Below are 4685 nucleotides of genomic sequence, written 5' to 3'. Positions count from 1 at the left end.
CTATATAACTTATATAACCCCCAATTTATCCTATTAACATTTTATATTAATATGATACATTTGTCACAATTAATGAAGCATAATATTCATATATTGTTATTGTCTAAAGTTAATACTTTATTCGGATTTCATCAGTTTTTCCCTAATGTCTTTTTTTCTGTTCTAGGATCCTACATTGAGAAGTTGTGCCCCCTCAGGCTCCTCTTGGTTATAACAATGTTTCAGACTTTTCTTGTTTTGATGAGTTTGATAGTTTTGGGGAGTATTAGTCAGGTATGTTGCAGAATGCTTTTCAGTTGGAATTTGCCTGATTATTTCATCATGATTAAAGTGAGGTGATGTGTTCTTGGGAGGAAGGACATAAACGTAAAGTGCTGTTTTCATTACATCATATCAACAGTACAAACTATCATCAGGATGACTTACTGTTGATGTCAGTCACCTTGGTCACTTGGCTGAGAGAGTGTTTGTCAGTTTTCTGCAATGTTAAGTTACTTTTTTCCCTCCTTTCCCATGCTGTGCTTTTTGGAAGACAGTTACTCTGTGTACTATGTGCAGCATAGATTTAAGGAGTGGGAGTTATACTCCACTTTTTTTTTTTTTTTTGAGAATGAGTTTTGCTCTTGTCGCCCAGGCTGGAGTGCAGTGGTGTAATCAGGGCCCACTGCAACCTCTGTCTCTTGGGTTCAAGCGATTCTCTTGCCTCAGCCTCCCAAGTAGCTCGGATTACAGGCACCTGCCACTACACCCAGTTAATCATTGTAAATTTGGTAGAGATGGAGTTTCACCATATTAGCCAGGCTGGTCTCGAACTCCTGACCGCTGATGATCCACCCACCTCGGCTTCTCAAAGAGCTGGGACTACAGGCATAAGCCACCACACCCACCTATATTCTACTTTATTAGGGGTAAAATATCAAAATAAATTACTTGAAATTCTTGTGCATGGGAGATTGGTCTATTTGTCCAGATTTATTTATGTATTAAGTAACTTCTTTATATCAGGATGGATGTATGGATTTTTATTTGATATTTCAGGTAATAAATTCTACTTTGTTACTCATTATTTCAGCTTTGGTCACTGGCAGCTCTTTCAGCTGGTTCCTATATCCCTTTGATATACCGACATTTTTTTTTTTTTTTTTTTTTTCCTTGCTTTCTGAAACTACAAAGATTCCACAGGTTCATTTCATATATTTTCTACCCCAGTACTAGGATCAGCTATTTTTCCAAGAATTTCTTCTTTCTTTAATTGGAGAATGATTGCAGAAGCCAAGATCTGGTTGCTAGTTGCTACTGAGGTCTGCTGCTTTTAGGCCTTCTCAGCTGATATGTGTGTCTATACTAACCTGTGTGTGTATACATCTATAAATATTTCTGTATGAATCTGTATGTATTTAAGCTAAGCATGAATTCATACTGATGTCTTCCTGAACATTTAATTTTAAAAGTTTTATTGAAAACAGACATAAATCCAGCCATATCAAGAATTGCATTAAATTTGAATGGAATAAAAGACTTCAGCAGACTTCATCAGACTGGATAAGAAACCAAAATGTAACTATGCATTGTCTACAAGAGACATGGAAAAGTGACACCATCTAAATAAACTTGAAGACAAAAGCATTAAAATCAAAGAGTCACATAATAAAAGGGTCAAAGTCATGAGGAAGATATAACAATTATAAACGTGTATGTGCTTAACAACAGAGTCCCAAAGTGCATAAAGCAAAAAATGATCGAATTGAAAAGAGGAATATGAAATTCAACAATAATAGTTGGGAGACTCTAATACCTGACTCTTAGTAATTTACAGAACAACTAGACATAAACTCAGCAAGGATATAGAACTTGAACAACTCTGTCAACTCACTTGATCTAACTGACATTTATAGACTACTCCACCCTACAATAGTAGTACATATTGAATATTTTCAGGAAAAACCGTTTATGGTAGGTCATAAAACAAGTCTTAATAAATTTAAAAAATTTGAAATCAAACGAAATATGTTCTCCAACTACAATTGAATTAAATTAGCACAAATAAATGTGGGACCTGAGCAGTGATCTGTCCTTTGGTTCACTTTATCAAGAACTTTGCATGCTGTTCAGGATTAGTTCCATGCATGTAAAACTTTATGGTGGTGTTTTCCTTAGCAACTTCGTCTCTCATTTCTCAGATTTCCTCCCACTGTTGGATTTCCCCTTTCTTGGTGGGTTTTAGTTACCCCACTCTGCTGTGCGCCTTCCATGACTGTGCCTACATCTGAAGCCAAATGGTAGAGGACACACAGACAAGAAAAGCAGCAGGGGTTTGCTCTACTTACTTGGGGCCACAGTTGCTCCAGTCATCAAGTTTTCCCTCAGAGTTTCAGGTTCCTGCAGGCCTCCACTAATCATTTTGTTTTTGTGGAATTATCTTGGGACTGGGGCTTGGGAAAACAGAACAAAGAAAAGTAAATACAGGCAGTTTCCCCTTACTGTCTCAAAGAGAGTAATTCCCTTTCCTGCGTCTGAGTTAGAATTAGAGGACTTCTTCTGGAGTTTTCTGTATGTGTGCCCTTGTGCCCACCTCTGAGTTTTGTGCCTCCCTGGGTCCAAACTGGAGATACAAAAAGGGGAAAAATGGGAACCTTACTACCATTTCATTGGTACTTTGAATTCTTGTTTTCTTTCCCTATCTGCCTAATACTGTTTACTTACCAGAGTACTCAAATAGCTGCTCCATGCATTCTGTCCAGGTTTTACAGCTGTATTCAGTAGGAGAGACAGGGTGGAGTCTGCCTGCTCCATCTTATCTGGAACTGTAACTCTACATGTTTGTTTGTTTATTTATTTATTTATTGAGATGGAGTCTCACTCTGTTGCCCAGGCTGGCAGGCTGGAGTGTAGTGGCATGATCTTGGCTCACTGCAACCTCTGCCTCCCAGGTTTGAGTGATTATCCTGCCTCAGCCTCGCGAGTAGCTGGGATTACTGGCGTGTGACATCACACTCAGCTATTTTTTTGTATTTTTAGTAGAGATGGGATTTCGCCATGTTGGCCAAGCTGAACTCGAACTCCCTGACCTCAGGTGATCTGCCCACCTCAGCCTCCCAAAGTGCTCAGATTACGGGCGTGAGCCACCACACCTGGCCTCTGTGGGGGACTACACCTGTATAGATATGCAGATATGTTTCCTTCAAGAAAATATACTAATATATTAATTGCACTTATTTATTAGTGGAACAATCATGGTATTTTTCTTTTTTGTATTTTCTAAATTTTCTCACAATTACTGTATATTATACCAAAATAAAACCCAATACATGTTGTTTTTTAAAAAAGATCTCAAATGCAAAGAAACAGTTTCAGTAATTGGAAGTCCACAGCACCATTTGGTATAGAAAGTATGAAACATTTAGTTTCTATTTCCATATAGGAAACCAGACTTGAAAAGCCCAGAGATGCTTGGGATGTTGCTTTCTAGGTTTGGAAGATTACTTTTGGCTCCACAAACCGATTCACCTCGACTGGGTAACGATCCCAAAGCATGAACCCTTTCTTGGACCCTATCTCCCTTTCTGCTTCTTTTCCAGTGGATGAGGCCTCGCGGCAGCACTGCGGTTCCAAAGACAAACGCAGCACACAAACGCAACACAGTGCCATTTCTCATTTGGTTCCCAGCCTCCTTGACATCTTTGACCTTTACAGAGCCAGGTGATTTTAAACAGTTTTGATTTGGACCTTAACTACATTAAAATTGATAAATTATGGATATAGTTTGTATGTCCCCTCAAAAATCTCACGTTGAGAGGCAATACCTAGTGTTGGAGGTGGGAACTGGTAGGAGGTGTTTTGGTCATGGGGACAGAACCCTCCGGGCTTGGTGCTGTCATCGCCATAGTGAGTGAAGTCTCGCGATATCTGGTGGTTCAAAAGCGTGTGGCACCTCCCCCCACCTCTTGCTCCAGCTCCCAGCACGTGCTGTGCCTGCTCCCGCTGTGCCCTCCGCTACAAGTAAATAAATGCCCCCTGAGGCCGCCCCAGAAGGCGAGTAGATGCCAGTACCAAGCTTCTTGTGCAGCCTGCAGAACTGTGAGCCAATTAAACCTCTTTTATTTATAAATTACCTAGCCTCAGGTATTTTTTATAGCAATCCAAGGACGGCCTAACGCAACCATAATTCTTGTCTCATGATATGTGCAGTTCCTTAGTCTTTTCATGACTCAGTTTGCTTATTTTTCCGTCTGGAAAAATCTATAGTAACAATGTAATAAGCACTAATTAAGGAATAATGGCGATAGAATCTCACGTCCACTACCGCCAACATAAATTGATTCTCGACAGTAACCTTTATATGACCATAGGCTCCTTCCTAACCCACCCACCAACGTGCTTCCTGCATGTGATCATCCTCAGTCCTGTGTTTAGCACAGTCTTTTCCTTTCTTTCTTTTTTTTTTTTTTTTTTTGAGGTAAAATTCACACAAAATAATTAACCATTTTAAAGTGCATGTTTCAGAGTCATTTGGTACATTCACCATGTTGTGCAACCATTACCTCTATTTATTATTTATTTATTTATTTATTTTTTGAGACAGAGTCTCCCTCTGTCACCCAGGCTGGAGTGCAGTGGAGCGATCTCGGCTCACTGCAACCTCTGCCTCCTGGGCTTAGGCGGTTCTCATGCCTCAGCCTCTCAAG

The sequence above is a fragment of the Cebus imitator genome, unplaced genomic scaffold (assembly GCF_001604975.1).
Source record: "Cebus imitator isolate Cc_AM_T3 unplaced genomic scaffold, Cebus_imitator-1.0 Scaffold11, whole genome shotgun sequence".
In the NCBI taxonomy this organism is placed as follows: domain Eukaryota; kingdom Metazoa; phylum Chordata; class Mammalia; order Primates; family Cebidae; genus Cebus; species Cebus imitator.
This window is presented reverse-complemented; position numbering follows the sequence as displayed.